Source organism: Dasypus novemcinctus, chromosome 25, assembly GCF_030445035.2.
Source record: "Dasypus novemcinctus isolate mDasNov1 chromosome 25, mDasNov1.1.hap2, whole genome shotgun sequence".
Lineage (NCBI taxonomy): Eukaryota > Metazoa > Chordata > Mammalia > Cingulata > Dasypodidae > Dasypus > Dasypus novemcinctus.
The window spans coordinates 41,772,760-41,791,387 of record NC_080697.1 but is presented as its reverse complement, the minus strand read 5'-3'; the positions used below and the strand labels follow the sequence as shown (position 1 = coordinate 41,791,387).

The 18,628-nt window shown below is 39.6% G+C and overlaps 1 protein-coding gene across 2 annotated transcripts in view; it reads right to left on the bottom strand.

Annotated features, from left to right (window-relative positions):
- The window catches only part of RNASEH1 (ribonuclease H1), a 50,268-nt gene that overhangs the window by 9,677 nt on the left and 21,963 nt on the right, over positions 1 to 18,628 (bottom strand). The window lies entirely within an intron of this gene.

Here is an 18,628-nt window from a genome sequence, read left to right as displayed (position 1 = left end):
TCTTTCTAGTTGCTTCTCCAGTTAGTGATTGGTAGTAATCCCTCGGCGCTAGGGAGGCTCATCCCCAGGAGTCATGTCACATGCTGGGGGGAAGGTAATGCATTTACGTACTGAGTTTGGCTTAGAGAGTGGCCACATTTGAGCAACATGGAGGCTCTGAGGAAGTAACTCTTAGGCACCCTACAGCTCTAGGCCTAGGTCATATTTCAGGCACACAGGCTTCTAAGCATAGTCATCATTATCAAGGGCTCATTATTGGATCATCCTTCCTTGGTGATCTTTGCTGTTGCACTTGGGTATTTTGAAAGTATTGATTCACTGAGTTATGCATCTCTTCTAAACATTAACACATTTCGCTATATAATATTTTAAAAACAGCATTTGTTACTATCACCATAGGTCGCAACAGTCAAGTCTAAGGAGTTGACAAGCTCCTGAACCAGATACAAATTTTCCAAAATTCTGATTTTCTTTTGAAAGCATGGATTTCATCATTGGCCATAAATATTTTTAGCTGTTTTTCCTAAAGTGAAAGGCTCACTTAGTTCATTATTTAGAAAATGTCTGCCAAATACACAAGTCTGAATAACCATATTCACTGGCTAGTTATGCTCACGACTCAATTGCACAAATGCTCTTCTTCATGACAACCATCATTCTTTGGTATATATAATTCCCATTTGTCAAAGAGTATATTAAAAGATGTCTTCTCAAGAGTCAAGATTTAATAAAATTTATAATTTTTACTGCTTCATACAGGATATTTTTAAGAGACTTTTTTTTTTTAATGCAAGTATGTGAAGAACACCAGGACTACTGTACAGTTTGGGGTCATGGTATTATTCATTGCTTAGGTGGCAACATTTGTACCCATCATTGATTTTACCCCCCCTTAGGGACATTGTAGGTTTAAAGGAAAATCATATAATGTCCCATCATGCATGCAGTTCTCCCTTTTATTAACACTTTACATTAGTGGTACCTTCATGTCAACTGATGAAACAATATTATTATAATTATACTATTAACTGTATTTTACATTAGGGTTCATTGTGCATCATTGATTTTGCACAATTAGTGAATAGTGAAAAAGGCAAATAACATCCTAGTATTGTTTAAAAAAATAGTTTGACTTCATGCACCTCCATATAAGAACCACAGCACTTATCTATTTTTTTTAAAGATTTATTTATTTATATTTATTTCTCTCCCCTTCCCTCCCCCCCACCCCGGTTGACTGTTCTCTGTGTCTATTTGCTGCGTGTTCTTCTTTGTCCGCTTCTGTTGCTGTCAGCGGCACAGGAATCTGTGTTTCTTTTTGTTGCGTCATCTTGTTGTGTCAGCTCTCCGTGTGTGCGGCACCATTCCTGGGCAGGATGTACTTTCTTTCGCGCTGGGTGGCTCTCCTTATGGGGCACACTCCTTGTGCGTGGGGCTCCCCTGTGCGGGGACACCCCTGCGTGGCAGGGCACTCCTTGCATGCATCAGCACTGCACATGGGCCAGCTCCACACGGTCAAGGAGGCCCGGGGTTTGAACAGCGGACCTCCCATGTGGTAGACGGACACCCTAACCATTGGGCCAAGTCCGCTTTCCAGCACTTACCTTTATTGTTCAGTCAACTTTAGGTTGCAGGTGACACAAATTCAACAAGTTGTTTAACTAAAAGTATCAATAAATACAGATAGATACATAGATACATAGATAATAGATAGACAGATAGGCAAGCAGACACACAGATACAGAAGAGTTAAAGGGGTTTTTGCCCCCAAACATGATAGATTGAGGACTCAGTGAATGTATCAGCTCTCTATATCTCAATTCTCTTTTCTCTGTGCCCTGGTGTAATTCTCATCTACTATAATAGAGTTCTGCATATTTCAGGAAATATCCACAAATATCTCCAACACTATAATTGCTTATAATTCGAGAAAAAACGGCTCTTTCTTCTTAAATTATAAGCAATTCTCATGACACCAAATCTCAGAGAAGACTTCCAGATGGTCCAGCTTGAGTCATATGTCTACCCTTAGATCTCTACTGGAACCAGAAACCCCAAGTATCAGGTGCTCCTGTCAGGTAAAGGTGCCTGCCCTGGCAGCCAGCAGAGGAGATATGCTATTTGGCAGCCCCATCACATCTCATGATCAGCACAGGGAAAGCGCCCTATCCTCAAGATAGGAGAGAAAAGAGTGCTGAGCAGACCATTAAAACAGATGTTCATTATCTAATTTTCAAGTGTTTCTAATAAACAGAAAATAAAACTAAATATTCTCATTTGTGTCTTCAGGTCCTTTACCCCTACAGTTTTTCAGTGCTAGAAACTTAGTTTGTGCAATGCAAGAATAGAATCAATTCCATGTAAGACCCTGCATATAAAGTACTTTCTCTGTTAAGGTAAAAAATGAGTTACTGTCTTCTAAATGAAACAACTTAGAGGGCTTTCTACGAAATATAGATAATGTTGAGGGAGAATGAAGTCTAATAAATAATGAAAGACATAGTAATAGGTAGAAGCTAAATAGAAGCACCTGCATAAAAAGTACTGTTTCAAGAGCATTGTAAAAGAAAGAGCTAAAAACGAAAGTTTGCTGTGGAACACAAGAGTCCATCTCTAGGGAAGCGGATGTGGCCCAAGTGATAGGGCTTTCTCCTGCCATATGGGACGTCCAGGTTCGATGACCCTGGTGAAAAAGAACAGAAAGCAGGCCTGCGCAGCAAGCCAGTGCCCGTGTGGCGAGCTGAGTGCCCATGTGGTGAGCCAAGGACCCCCGTGGTGAGCAGAGTGCCCGTGCAAGTGAGTCACGCAGCAAGATGAAGATGCAACAAAAGAGAGACGAAGGGGAAGGGTCAAGGTGAAGCGCAGCTGAGACCAGGAACTGAGGTGGCGCAGCTAACCGGGAACCTCTCTCCACATCAGAGGTCCCCAGGATCAAATCCTGGTAAATCCTAGAGGAGAAAAAATGAGAAGACCAAAAGAGAAATAGATACAGAAGATCATACTGCGAATGGACATAGACAGCAAAAACAGCAGGGTGGGGCAGGGGCGGGGAAGGGGGAAAAAATAAATAAATAAATCTTTTTTAAAAAGAGTACATCTATAAATAAACAAGAACTATCATAAGATCTTTATATTGAAAATGAGTGAGACTATCCCATATACTACAAGTCAAGGAAAATCTGTAAAGTTTAATGGAAGAGTATATAAAATGGCAAAAGACTTTAATATGATTGTGTATCAGACATGCCTAATAATAAATATGAAAAAAACAACACTGACAAAATATTATTCAAATTTGTTATCAAATATTGATAATTATTGAAGTTGGGTGCTGGAAGTATATAGTTCACTAAACGTATTTTTATGTATATTTTAAAATTTCCTATTAAATTTTTTTAAGTAATGTTATGCATGAACTAAGAAACATGCCATCTGTACATGTAAATTATCTTTAAGAAAAAAAAGAGAGAGGCGGGGGCTTGGATTTCTTAACAAAGAAGCACCATTGAGAAAAAAATGCCTGGGCACCTGTGCTGTTTTTACTCTTTTGTGGATCCCAGATAATCCTGTTCTTAAAGCAAACCCATTCCTGTGTCTGTAAACCCACTGCAGATGAAACCTTTTGATTAGATTCAGTTAAAGGAGCTTTTGATAAGATAGATGCAGGTAAGGGCCTTTGATTGGATTGAGGAACTCAGAGTGGGTCTTAAAAAAATTAAAGATTTATTTTATTTATCTCTCCTCAACCCCTTACTGTTTTCACTTGCTGTGTCTGTTTCTTTGCTTCTTTAGGCACCCGCAACCAAAACTGGGACCTCTAATGTGGAAGGGAGGCACCTAATAACATAAGCCACCTCCATTCCCTGCTTTGCGAGTCTCTTGTTGTTTTTCCTCTTGTGTTTCTTGTTGCGTCAGCTTGCCATGCCTGCCTGTCTCATCAGCTCGCCGTCCTGATAGTCCTTTTTAGGAGGTACTGGGAACCTCTGCTTCCTGCTTTGTTGTCTCTCATCATGTTTTTCTTGTGTCTCTTGCTGTATCAACTTGTTATGTCCGCTTGCTGTACGCACCTGCCCATCACGCCAGCTTGCTGTCTTCTTTAGGAGACACCAGGAACTGAACCAGGGACCTCCCGTGTGGTAGGCAGGAGCCCAATCGCTTGAGCCACATCTGCTTCCCCAGAGTGGGTCTTAATCCTTCTTACTGGAGTCCTTTACAAATGGAGATCTAAAAAGCCGCAAACACAGAAAAAAGCAGACACAGAGAAATGCCAAGGGGTTAAGAGAGAGGTCCTAAAAGTCAGAGGCTGGATGCCAAGGAGCATTAGTGGACTTTTACTTCAGCAGCCAGCAACTGACTGCGTTGTGTCCTCACAGACTGTACCACAGGGGCTGCCAGAGGAGTTCACACTCCAGGTGCCAAGGAGCAAGGAGCACAGCTCCAAGTGTGGTGCTTTAGAGATGTGGGTGGGCACAAAGGCTTGGTAGGACCCCAAAGAGGCCCAGATACAGGTTGCAGCCCTAAATCCTATTCTGCATACTTCTGAATGAGGCTAATACACCGTCAGTGGTCTATAAAGAACCTACTGGGTTAATGTAACATTTTTTTTTGTGATCTATGTATCTTAAAAAAAAAAAGGCAATTAAATTTAAAAAAATTTTTAAAAAAAGAACCTACTGGGTGACTACACCAAAAATATCTGTTATTTTGCAGCTGAGAGCTTTTATAATTATTTTTTTAAATAAAATTTTATTGAAGTATACCATTCCTACTTGTATTAGTTAGCCAAATGGGTGCTGATGCAAAATATCAGAAATTGGTTGGTTTTCATAAAAGGTATTTATTTAGGGTAGGAGCTTACAGATACCAGGCCATAAAGCATAAATTACTTCCCTCACCAAAGTCTGTTTTCACGTGTTGGAGCAAGATGGCTGCCAATGTCTGTGAGGGTTCAGGCTTCCTGGGTTCCTCCCTTCCAAGGTCTTGCTTCTCTCTGGGTTCAGGGTTCCTCTCTTCCCAGGGTTTGCTTCTTCCTGGGCTCAGGGTTCCTCTCTTCCTGGGGCTTGCTTCTGTTTCCTCTGCGAGCTTACTTCCTGGGGCTCCAGCATCAAACTCCAACATCAAAAACCCCCAACTCTGTCCTTTGCCATGCCTTTTACCCCTTGGTGGGTGAGGACTCAACACCCTAATGACATGGCCCAGTCAAAACCCTAATCATAAATTAATTACACCTAGGTACAGACCAGGTCACAAACATAATCCAATATCTATTTTTGGAATTCATAACCATATCAAAGTGCTACACTACATGAACATAAAAAATAAGTGTATAGTAAAATTTGTGAGTTTACAAAATAAACATGCACACCATTATGCAAGGCTCCCACACTTTTCCACATCACCACCTTGCATTGTTGTGAGACAATTTGTTACAAACTATAAAAAAGCATTAATGGATAAACAAATTGTGGGGTATACACATGATGGAATATTAAGCAGCAGTAAGAAGAAATGAAGTAAAAAACAAAAAACAAAAGAAATGAAGTTGTGAAACCTATGACAACATGGATGAACCTGGAGGACATTATGTTGCGTGAAGTAAGCCAGACAAAAGGAAAAATACTGTATGATTGTCCAACTATGAACTAAATACAAAGTGCAATATAAATATGTCAAATATGATTATGGGTAGAATTGTATATATAATGCAATTTTTCCATGAAGATGAACAAATGTAACTTAATATTACACAATGTTAATTCAGGGGGAAAAAATCCACATTATGATAAGTGAAGGAGACCAGATACAGAGTACTACATATTGTATGATTCCATTTATATAAAAAGTAAAAATGAATCCATTCAAAAAGATGAAAGATTAGTTGTTATGTAGGTCTGAGGAAGGTATGCTAGGGGGTTTGGAGTCTTTCTTTTTGGAGTAATGAAATTATTCTAGAATTTTTAGGATGATGACTGTGCAACATTGGGATTATACTAAAAACCCTTGATGATACACTTTGGATAGACTAGCCAGAAACAGCAGCTATGTACAGTGGAGAAAGCATAGAGAGATTGAGAGGTGGGGAATTTTTGTGTTTGTCTGTTTTTTTGTTTATTATTACTAATATTGAAATAATGAAAATGCTCTAATAATGACTGAAGTGATGAATGCACAACTACGTGATTATAGCAAATACCAGTGATTGTACACTGTATTAGTCAGGGTTCTCTAGGGAAACAGAATCAACAAGAGATATCTGTTAATAGTAGGAGATTTTATAAGAGTTTCTCACGCAGCTCTGGGGATGCACAAGTCCAGGTTCCGCAGGCAGGCTGCAACCAGGGCTCCGATGAATGTCCAATGAAGGTTCTTGACGAGTTCTAGGAGACGCTGGCTGTCCAAAGACAAGCTGGGAAATTCTCACTCAGTGCTGGAATCACTTCCCCTTTAAGGCATTCAACTGATTGGGTTAAGCGGCACACATTGCTGATGGCAATCTCCCTGACTGATGTAACTGTATTTGGCTATCTATGATTTACCACTGCAGTAAAGTCAATGGTGACTAAAGTCCATAAATGCTCTCGTATTAGTTAGCCCAGTGCTTGCTTGACCAAACAACTGGGCACAATTACCTGTTCACACACTAGCCTAACCATCACATATACCCTGGAGGAACTGTATGCTTTATTAATATGTATCAATAAAATTGACTTTTAAAAAAGATCATCAAAATGTTACTGCTAAAAAAAATGCTACTACTAACTTATCTTACATTTGGTGTATTTTCCCCCAACCCACCCAATTATTAACACCTTCTGTTAGTATTATATATCTGTTATCATTCAGGAGAAAATGTTCTCATATTTGTCCTGTTAACCACAGTTCATCATCCACCACTGGATTCTCTGTGCTATACAGTCCCATCCTTTGTACAGTACATCCAAAGTGTATTCTCAGTGGCTCCTATTTTCATCACAGAATTGTGCTGTTATAATTTCAATTTTAGACTGTTTTCATTACTCCAAAAGGAAAAATCCCATACCCCCTTATACCTCCTACTGTTGTCCCTGCCTATTGACATAATATCTTCCAGCCATAGCTGTAAAATATTACAATATCACTGTTAATTATCATCCATAAGTTATATTAGTTGTAATTTTCCTGTGTATCACCATATTCTTAGCACTTTGTAAAAGAAGAACATTCTTATATTTATACTATTAACTACACTCTTCATGTACCACTGAAATCACTATTATACATTCCCCAGATTATTGTCTAGTTTCCTTGCAAGGGACAATTATGCCCACAGACTACCTGTTTCACCCACAATCTAACTTATAAATCAAGAGTATTAGTTATATTCACTATATTACTCTCAACTCTATTCATTTACAATTAAACTTATCAATAATGCTACATACAGGGAAACGGACTTTGGCCCAGTGGTTAGGGCGTCCGTCTACCATATGGGAGGCCCGCGGTTCAAACCCCGGGCCTCCTTGACCCGTGTGGAGCTGGCCGTGCGCAGCGCTGATGCGCGCAAGGAGTGCCGTGCCACGCAAGGGTGTCCCCCGCGTGGGGGAGCCCCACGCGCAAGGAGTGCGCCCGTGAGGAAAGTCGCCCAGTGTGAAGGGAGGGAGCAGCCTGCCCAGGAATGGCGCCGCCCACACTTCCTGTGCCGCTGACGACAACAGAAGCGGACAAAGAAACAAGACGCGGCAAATAGACACCAAGAACAGACAGCCAGGGGAGGGGGGGAAATTAAATAAATAAATAAATCTTTAAAAAAATAATAATAATAATGCTACATACATAAAGCATCAGCTCCCATTCTCAACCCACATTCTAGTTCCTATACCCTAGAGTTTAACTCCATGAGTTTATTCATCATATTAGTTTATATTAGTGACACCATACAATATTTGTTCGTGTCTAGCTTATTTCACTCAACATAGTATCCTTTAGATTCATCCATGTTGTCATAATCATGCCGATTTAATTTCTTCCTACAGCTGAATAGTATTTCATTGTGTGTATTTACCACATTTTGTTATCCATTCATTGGTTGATGGACACTTGGGCTGGTTCATATTTTAACAATTGTGAATGCTGCTACTATGAATATCGGTGTGCAAATGTCAGCTTGCGTCCCTGCTTTCAGTTCTTCTGAATAAATTCCTAGTAAGGGATTGGCAGATTATACGGCAGTTCTATATTCAGCTTCTGAGGTACTGCCAAATTGTCTTCCACAGAGGCTGCCCCATTCTACATTCCCACCAACAGTAAAGGAGTGTTCCTGTTTCCCCACATCCTTTCCAGCACTTGTAGCTTTCTTTTTTAATAATGGTCATTCTGTAAGGGCTGAAATGGTATCTCACTGTAGTTTGGTTTTGTTTTTTAGGAGGTACCAGGGATTAAATACAGGACTTCGTACATGGGAAGCAGGCACTCAACCACTGAGCTCCATCCACTCCCCAACAAGAGTTGGTTAATTCATTTGTTGGTTTTTTTAGGAGGTACCAAGTATCGAACCCATGATCTCATACATGGAAAGGAGGTGCTCAACCACTTGAGCTACATCTGCTCGCCTCTCATATATATATATATATATATTTTTGTTTTTGTTTTTTAAAGATTTATTTCTCTCTCCTTCCCCCCTGCCCCAGCTGTCTGGTCTCGGTGTCCATTTGCTGTGTGTTCTTCTGTGACTGCTTCTATCCTTGTCAGCGGCACGGGGAATCTGTGTTTCATTTTGTTGCGTCATCTTGCTGTGTCAGCTTTCCGTGTGTGGGGTGTGCTCCTGGGTAGGCTGAACTTTCTTTCACGCTGGGTGGCTCTCCTTACGGGGCGCACTCCTCGTGTGTGGGGCTCCCCTACGCGGGGGACACCCCTGTGTGGCATGGCACTCCTTGCACGCATCAGCACTGCACATGGGCCAGCTCCACATGGGTTAAGGAGGCCCTGGGTTTGAACCATTGACCTCCCATGTGGTAGGCAGATGCTCTATCCATTGGGCCAAGTCTGCTTCCCATCTCATTATAGTTTTGATCTGCATTTCCCTAATAGCTAGTGAGGTCGAGCATTTTTTCATGTGCCTTTTGGCCATTTGTATTTCCTCTTTGGAGAAATGTCTATTCAAGTCTTTTGCCCATTTTTTTATTGGGTGACTTTTCTTTTATCACTGAGTTGTACAATCTCTTTATATAACATGGATATGAAACCCTTATCAGATACGTGGTTTCCAAATATTTTCTCCCATTGACTGGGTTCCCTATTTTGTTTTCTTTAAAAAAAAACAAAAACCAACAACAAAAAACACACACATTTATTGAGCACCTATTACAGCCAGCCACTGAACTAAGTACAGAGGTGAATAAAGTATAACCCTTGCCCTGGAGGGATGAACAGTGCAGTGGTGGAAGACCTTGGGAAAAGCAGCATCTATATTTGATCTTAATAAACGCCATGACAGAAGTATTTGGAAACTCAGAGGCATGTCACTCACCTGGGTTTTTTGTTGTTTTTTTTTATTGCTTTAATTCTCTCTCTTTAAAATAATTTCTTTTCATTTGTGGTAAAATATACATAACATAAAAATTATTTTAACCATTTTAAATGGACAACTCTTTGACATTAAGTACATTGTCAATACTGTGTAACTTTCACCACCATTTCCAGACGATTTTCATCATCCCAAACCAAAACTCATACTCAAAATATTTACCTTTTTGCTTTCTTGACAAAGACTTTTGAAGAACAAAAGTGTTTAATTTTGAGAAGGTCCTATTTATCTATTTGTTTTTTTGTTGGTTGGGCTTTCAGTGTAAGGTTTAGGAAACCACCATCTACAAGATCTTGAAGATGTTTTGCTACATTTTCTTCTAGGAGTTTTATGATTGTTGCTTTTATATTTAGGTCCTTCATCCATTTTGAGTTAATTTTCGTATAAGGTATAAGGTAGGGGTCTTCTTTCATTCTTTTGGGTATGGCTATCTTGTTCTTCCAGCACCATTTGTTGAACAGACTGTTCCAGCCCAGGTGGGTGGGCTTCATAGCCTTGTCAAAAATCCCTTGACCATGGATGTGAGGGTCTATGTCTGGGCCATCAATTTGGTTCCATTGGTCAATCTATTTTTATGCCAGTACTCTTTTTTTTTTTAACCACGGTAGTTAAGTAATAGTCTTCAAAGTCAGGAAGTAAGAGTCCTCCAACTTCATTCTTTTTAAAGACATTTTTGGCTATTCAAAGCCCCTTACCCTTCCCAAATATATTTGATAATTGGTTTTTCCATTTCTGCCAAAACGGCTGTTGGGATTTTTACTGGGATTGTGTTGAATCCATAAATCATTTTGGGTAGAATTGACATCTTTTTTTTTACTTTTTTTTGGTCTTTATTTTTTTAATATTACATTAAAAAAATATGAGGTCCCCGTATAACCCCTACCCCCTCACTCTACTTCTCCCCCCATAACAACAATCTCCTCCATCATCATGAGACATTCATTGCATTTGGTGGATACATCTCTGAGCACCGCTGCACCTCATGGTCAGTGGTCCACACCATAGCCCACACTCTCCCACATTCCACCCAGTGGGCCATGGGAGAACATACAATGTCCGGTAACTGTCCCTGCAGCACCACCCAGAACAACTCCAAGTCCCGAAAATGCCCCCACATCACATCTCTTCCTCCCACTCCCTACCCCCAGCAGCCACCATGGCCACTTTCTCCACACTAATGCCACATTTTCTTTGGTTACTAATCACAATAGTTCATGAATAGATTATCAGTAAGTCCACTCTAATCCATACTCTATTCCTCCATTCTGTGGACCTTGGAATGGTTGTGTCCACTCCACATCTATATCAGGAAGGGGCTTAGATTTCACATGGATGCTGGATGCAATCCTCCTGCTTTCAGTTGTAGGCACTCTTGGCTCCCTGGTGTGGTGGTTGACTTTCTTCACCTCCATGTTAAATGAGTGAGGTTAAGTCCAATAAACCAGAGTGTAGGAGCTGAAGTCTGTTGAGGTTCAGGGCCTGGCTATCACATGGTCAGTCCAGAGATTCAGGTGCCCTGGGTATACATTAAGCCCTAGCACCAACTACAGTTCTGGTAAAAGTAACAGGAGAGGCTTGTGAACAAAGATCACATCTGAGTCCAGCTCCATCACACAGAAACACAAACTCCAAAGTAGGGCCAACTGACATGGCCCTGAACTCCATCTGCCATGACCATAGAACCTGTGGGTCTCTGTAGCCCTCAGAAGAATCAATACCTGGGGTTGTGTCTACTTTATCTGTCTCTGGGACTCTACTGAGGTGTACATAAGGGCAACCTCTCTGATGACCTCCCGGCTCTTTTTGGAGACTCATAGCCATATAAACTCATTTGTCCTTTCCATTTCCCCCTTTTATTCAGGTCAAAAAGCATTTTTAACTCCTGATATTGTATGTAGATTGAGATAGCATTGACATCTGAGTGATATTTAGTCTTCCAGTCCATGAACACAGATGTCCTTCCATTTATTTAAGTTTTTTTTTTTTTTAACACTATTTCGTTGCAGTTTTCTGCATACAGGTCCTTTATGTCCTTGGGTGAGTTTATTCCTAAATATTTTTATTTTTAAGTCACTATTATAAGAGGAATTTTTTTTTCTGGTTTCCTCCTCAGATTGTTAATCAGTAATGTATAGAAATGCTACTGATTTTTGCACATTAATCTATCCCACCACTTTGCTGAACATGTTTATTAGTTCTAGTAATTTTGTTGTGGATTTTTTTTCAGGATATTATAAATAAGGATATCATCAGTGAATAGTGGAAGTCTTCCTTTTACCTTACCTATTTGGGTACATTTTAGTTCTTATACCTAGCCTAACTTCTCTAGCTAGAACTTCTAGCACAATATTGAATTTAACAGTGGTGACAGTGGGCATCCTCGTCTTGTTCCTGATCTCAGCAGGAAAGCTTTCAGTCTTTCACCACTGAGTGTGATGCTAGGTGTAGGCTTTTCATGTATGCACTTAACCATGTTGAGATAGTTTCCTTCTATTCCTATCTTTCAGACTGTTTTTATCAAGAAAGTTGTCCTCAGTGATACTGCAAGAACAGATGTAGGACATTATATATCTTGCCATAATCCACTGAATAGACTGGAAGAGAGTGTAAACACAACACATAAACTATAATTCATGCTGCGTAGCAATGCTCCAAAATGTACTCATCAATGCAATGAATGTACCACGCTAATGAAAGAAGTTGTCAATGTGGGAGGAGTGTGGGGTATGTGGAGTGGGGTATATGGAAACCTCTTACATTTTTAATGTAACATTTTGTGTGATTTATGCATCTTTAAAAAAAAGATAATAAAAAAAGATGCTGTATTTTGCCAAATGCCTTTTCTGCATCAAACGAGAGGATCCTGTGATTTTTTTCCTTCAATTTATTAATGTGACTAATTACCCTAATTGGTTATCTCATGTTGAAAAATACTTGCATACCTGGGATAAAACCAACTTGATCATGGTGTATAATTCTTTCAGTGTGCTTTTGGAATTGGTTTGCAGTATTTTGTTAAGAATTTTTCCATCTATATTCATTAGAGATATTGGCCTATAATTTTCTTTTTTCACAGTATCTTTAACTTTTGGTATTAGGGTGATACTGGCTCCATAGAATGAGTTATGTAGTGTTCTTTCCTGTTCAATTTTTTGGAAGAGTTTGAGCAAGACTAGTGTTAGATCATCTTTGAATGACTGGTAGAATTCACTTTTGAAGCCATCTGGTCCTGGGCTTTTCATCTTTGGGAAGTTTTTGATGACTGATTTCAATCTCTTCACTTGTAATTGGTTTGTTGAGGTCTTCTATTTCTTCTAGGATAAGTGTAGGTTGTTTTTGTGCTTCTAGGAATTTGTCCATTTCATCTCTATTGTCCAGTTTTTTGGCATACAGTTGTTGATAGTATCCTCTTATGATCTCACATTTCTTTGAGATCAGTGAAAATATTCCCCTTCTCATTTCTGATTTTATTTCCATCTTCTCTTTTTCCTTGTCAGTCCTAGCTGATCTCAAAGAACCAACTTTTGGTTTTGTTAATTCTATTTTTTTGTTGTTCTCAATTTCATTTATTTGAGTTCTAATCGTTATTATTACTTTCCTTCTTTTTGCTTTAGGATTGGTTTGTTGTTCTTTTTCTAGGTCCTCCAAGTGTACAGTTAGACCTTCATTTGTTGTTTGCTTGTTTTTTCAGGAGGTGCCAGGAACTGAACCCAGGACATAGAAAGCAGATACCCAAACCACTGAGCTATACCCACTCCCCCCAGTTTTGATATGTTGTGTTCTCGTTTTCATTTGTCATATTTACTGAATTCTCTTGCAAGTTCTTCGACCCACTGGTTATCTGAGTATGTTGTTTCATCTCCATGTATAATAGGTGTCTCAGAGTAGGTCTATTCAGATTTATTCTCTTGGGGTATGTTGTGTTTCTTGGATATTGGTATTTATGTCTTTCATTAGGGTTGGGAAGTTTTTGGTCATTATTTCCTCAAATATTCTTTCTGCCCCTTTTCCATTCTGTTCTTTTCTGGGACAACAATAACATGTATGTTTGTGTGTTTCACATTGTCATTCAATTCCCTGAAACCTATTTCATTTTTTTCTATTCTTTTCTTCTGTCTTTTCCAGTTCAGATATTATGTCTTTGAAATCACTAATTCTGTCTTCAAGCAATTCAAATCTGCTGTTATGTGCCTGTAATGTATTTTTTTAAAGATATATTTTTATTTATTTATTTTTCTCCTCTTCCCCCCCACCCTGGTTGTCTGTTCTCTGTGTCTATTTGCTGCGTCTTCTTTGTCAGCTTCTGTTGTTGTCAGCAGCACAGGAATCTGTGTTTCTTTTTGCCGCGTCATCTTGTTATGTCATTTCTCCATGTGGGCGGTGCCATTCTTAGGCAGGCTGCACTTTCTTTGGCGCTGGGTGGTTCTCCTTACGGGGCGCACTCCTTGCACGTGGGGCTCCCCTACACAGGGGACACCCTTGCGTGGCACGGCACTCCTTGCGCGCATCAGCACTATGCATGGGCCAGCTCCACACAGGTCAAGGAGGCCCGGGGTTTGAACCGCAGACCTCCCATGTGGTAGACGGACGCCCTAATCGCTGGGCCAAGTTTGCTTCCCTGTAATGTATTTTTTAATCTCATCTATTGTGTCTTTCATTCCCATACACTGTTACTTTTCTTTGCAGGCTTTCAAATTGTTCTTTATGCTTACCAGTGTATTAGTCAGTCAAATGGATGCTGATGCAAAATATCAGAAATTGGTTGGTTTTTATAAAGGGTATTTATTTGGGGTAGGAGCTTACAGATACCAGGCCATAAGGCATAAGCTACTTTCCTAACCAAAGTCTATTTTCACATGTTGGAGCAAGATGGCTGCTGACTTCTACGAGGTTTCAGGCTTCCTGGGTTCCTACTGGCTCAGCAAATTTGTTTTCTCAACAAGGTCAGCTGTAGACTAAGAGACTAGGCTTTGCCTCTCTCCACAAGGTCAGCTGTAGACTATCAGGCGAACAGTTCTGTCTCTTTCTCTGGGGCTCCAGTTTAAGACTTCAGCATCAAACTCCAATATGAAGAACCCTCGCATCAAAAGCTCCAACTCTGTCCTTTGCCATTCCTTTTACCTGAGGGTCCACATGCACCAAGGGGTGGGGACTCAACGCCCTAATGACATGACCCAATCAAAGCCCTAATCATAACTCAATCATGCCCAGTAATAGACCAGATTACAAACATAATCCAATATCTATTTTGGAATTCATAACTATATCAAACTGCTACATCCAGTGTCTTCTTAATATCCTTTATCTCTTTAGTCATATTTTCCTTCAACTGTTTGAATTGATTTAGGAGATTTGTGATTATCACTGATTAATTGTCTTAAATCCTGTATCTCATCAGGATATTTGGTTTGTTCCCTTGGCTGGGCCATCTTGTCCTGTTTCCTAGTATGGCTTGTAATTTTTTTGCTGATGTCTAGGCATCTAAATATATTGGTGAATTTACTTGCACAGTCAATTTCTCTCTCTTCCTAGTGTTTTCTTCACGGTTCTTCTTTGATTTTTTGTTCAACTTATTCTCAGTCTTTAAAATTGCCCAGATTAAGTTATTAAAATTGGGCCAGGGACTCACAAATGGGGTGCATCTTTTCTCTCACGGGTTTGGGCTAAGAGACATATAGGCAGTTGTTCTCCTTGGAGTTTCTCGGTCAGCCAGCAGATGGTGCTCATTAGTGAACCTTTCCACAGAGAGGTGGAGCCTGTGCTTCTAGTCTGGCCAGAGGCGAGATTCAAAGTGGACTCTGCTGGCCAAATTCACTGAAGAGAAACCACTCTCCACCCTCCGCCACACCCTCCCTCTTCCCAGGGAGGAAGACATCTGCTCCCCTCTCAGTCGGTTGCAGTAATCTACAGGTTTTAACCAGGCTGCGAGCATTGAGGGTGGGGGGAGTAACTTTCCCTGGCACTGAAGGGGTGTAGTAACTCACAGTTGTCATTTCAGGTTCTTCATCTCTGTCCCTTGCCCTCATATCAAAGCCAGATAAAGTTACAACAAAAATTACAGACCAATGTCCCTTAAATATAGTGCAAATATCCTCAACAAAATATTTGCAATCCAAATTCAGCAGCACATTAAAAAAATTATACACCATGAGCAAATGGGATTTATCACAGGTATACGACGCTGGCTCAGAACAAAAAAATCAATTAATATAATACACCATATTAACAGAACAAAGAAAAAAAATCCATATGATCATGTCAATTGACTCAGAAAAGGAATTGGACAAAATATAGCATCCCTTCTTTAAAAAACATTTAGAAAAACAATAATAGAAATAAACTTCCTCAACATGAAAGCACATGTATGAAAAAACTCCAGCCACCATCATACTCAATGGTGAAAGACTGGAAGCTTTCTCTCTCGAAGCTCAGGAAGAAGACAAGGATGCGCACTGTAACCACTGTTACTCAACACTGTACTGAAGTTCTAGCCAGAGCAATTAGGAAAGACAAGGAAATAAAAGGCATCTAACCTGGAAAGGAAGAAGTAAAACTTTCACTGTTTCCAGATGACATAATCATATTAGCAGAAAAATCCACACCAAAGCTAGCAGAACTAATAAACAAGTTAAGCAATGTGGTGGGGTACAAGATCAATGCACAAAAATCATTTGTGTTTCTATACACTAGCAATCAACAATCTCAGGAGGAAATCAAGGAAAAAAATTCCATTTACAATAGTCACTAAGAGTCAATAACTAGGAATAAATTTACCCAAGGATATAAAGGTCTTGTCATGGAAAACTAGAAAACATTGCTGAAAGTATTCAAAGAAGAACTAAAATAAATGGAAGGACATGTTCATGGATTGGAAAACTAAATATTGTTATGATGTGAATTTTACAAAGGCATACATTTGTAATTTACAGTTTCAGTGTTATCAATCAAAATTCCAAGAGCCTTCTTTGAGGAAATGGAAAAATCAGTCATCAAATTAAATGGAAAGGTAAGGTACTCCAAACAGCCAAAACAATCTTGAAAAAGAAGAATGAAGCTTGAGGACTCATACTTCTGATTTTAAACTTATTTAAAGCTACAGAAATCAAAATTGCATGGTACCAGCACAAGGACAGACATATAGCCCAATGGGAATCAAATTGGAGGTTCAGAAATAAACCCTCACATCTAGAGCCTACTGTTTTTTGACAAGGGTACCTAGCCTACTCAAGTGGGAAAGAATAGACTCCTCAACAAATAAGGCTGGGAAGTGGACTTGGCCCAGTGGTTAGGGTGTCCGTCTACCACATGGGAGGTCCGCGGTTCAAACCCCAGGCCTCCGTGACCCGTGTGGAACTGGCCCATGCGCAGTGCTGATGTGCGCATGGAGTGCCGTGCCACGCAGGGGTGTCCCCGCGTAGGGGAGCCCCACACGCAAGGAGTGCACCCCGTAAGGAGAGCCGCCCAGCACGAAAGAAAGTGCAGCCTGCCCAGGAATGGCGCCGCACACACGGAGAGCTGACACAACAAGATAACACAACAAAAAGAAACACAGATTCCCGTGCTGCTGACAACAACAGAAGCAGACAAAGAACACACAGCAAATAGACATGGAGAACAGACAACTGGGGGGGGGGCGAGGAGTGGAGAAGAGGAGAGAAATAAATAAATAAATCTTTAAAAAACACAAAACAAATAATGCTGGATAAACTGTATATCCAAGTGCAAACAAATGATGGTAGACCTTTACCTCACATTATATATAAAAATCAACTCAAAATGGACGAAAGACCTAAATATAAGAACTAACACTATAAAACTCTTAGAAGAAAAACAACATCAGGGAGCATCTTCAGAATGTTGTTAGGCAATAGTTTCTTAAATCTTTACACCAAAAGCATGAGCAACAAAGGAAAAAGAGAAATAGGTCTGCATCAAAATTTTTAAAAATTTGTGCACATAAGATATTTATCAAGAATATATATGATGTGAACCATTGACTATGGGGTGCAGTGATGCTCAGAGATGAACTTACCGGGTGCAATGGATGTGTCATGATGATGGGAGGGAGTGTTGCTGTGGGGGGAGTGGGGGGCGGGGGCGGTGGGGTTGAATGGGACCTCATATTTTTCATAATGTAATTAAAAAAATAAATAAATAATTAAAAAAAAAAAAAGAATATAAAAATCCAACCTACACTATGCGAGGAAATATTTGGAAATCACATCTCCAATAAAAGTTTAATATCCAGAATATTTTAAAATTCCTACAACTCAACAAGAAGTAAAATAATTCAATTTTAAAATTAGGCAAAAGACCCGAATAGACATTTCTAGAAAGAAGACATAGACATATGCCAAAAAAGCACATGAAAATATACTCAACTTCATTAGCCATTAGGGAGATACAAATTAAGATGTGATACCATTTCACACCCACTAGAATGTCTACCATTCATCAAATGGAAAACAAGAGTGGGTGATGATGTGGAGAAATAGAACACTCCATTGTTGGTGGGAATGTAAAATGGTACAGCCTCATGGAAAACAGTTTGTCATTTTCTTAGAAAGTATAGATAGAATTTGCAATCCCATTTCTAGGTATATACCCAAAAGAACTGAAAGCAAAGACTTCAACAGATACTGGCACACCAATGTTCATTGCAACATTATTCACAACTGCCAAAAGATGGAAGCAACCTAAGTGTCGATCAACAGAAGAATGGATAAGCAAAATATGGTATATCTATACAACAGAATATTATTCAGCTGAGAAAATGAAGTTCTGACACACGTGACATCATGGATGAACCTTGAAGACATTATGTTGAGTGAAATAAACCAGACACAAAAGAACAAATATTGTATCATATGATGAAATATTTAGAAAAAGTAAGTTCATAGAAACTAGAATACAGGTTAACAGGATGGAGTGAGGGCAGGAAACAGGGAGTTAATACTTAATTGGTATAGAATTTCTGTCTGAGTGGTGGAAAAGTTTGGGTAATGGATGGTGGTGGTAATGATAGCACAACATTGTAAATGTAATTAACAGCATTGAATTATATAT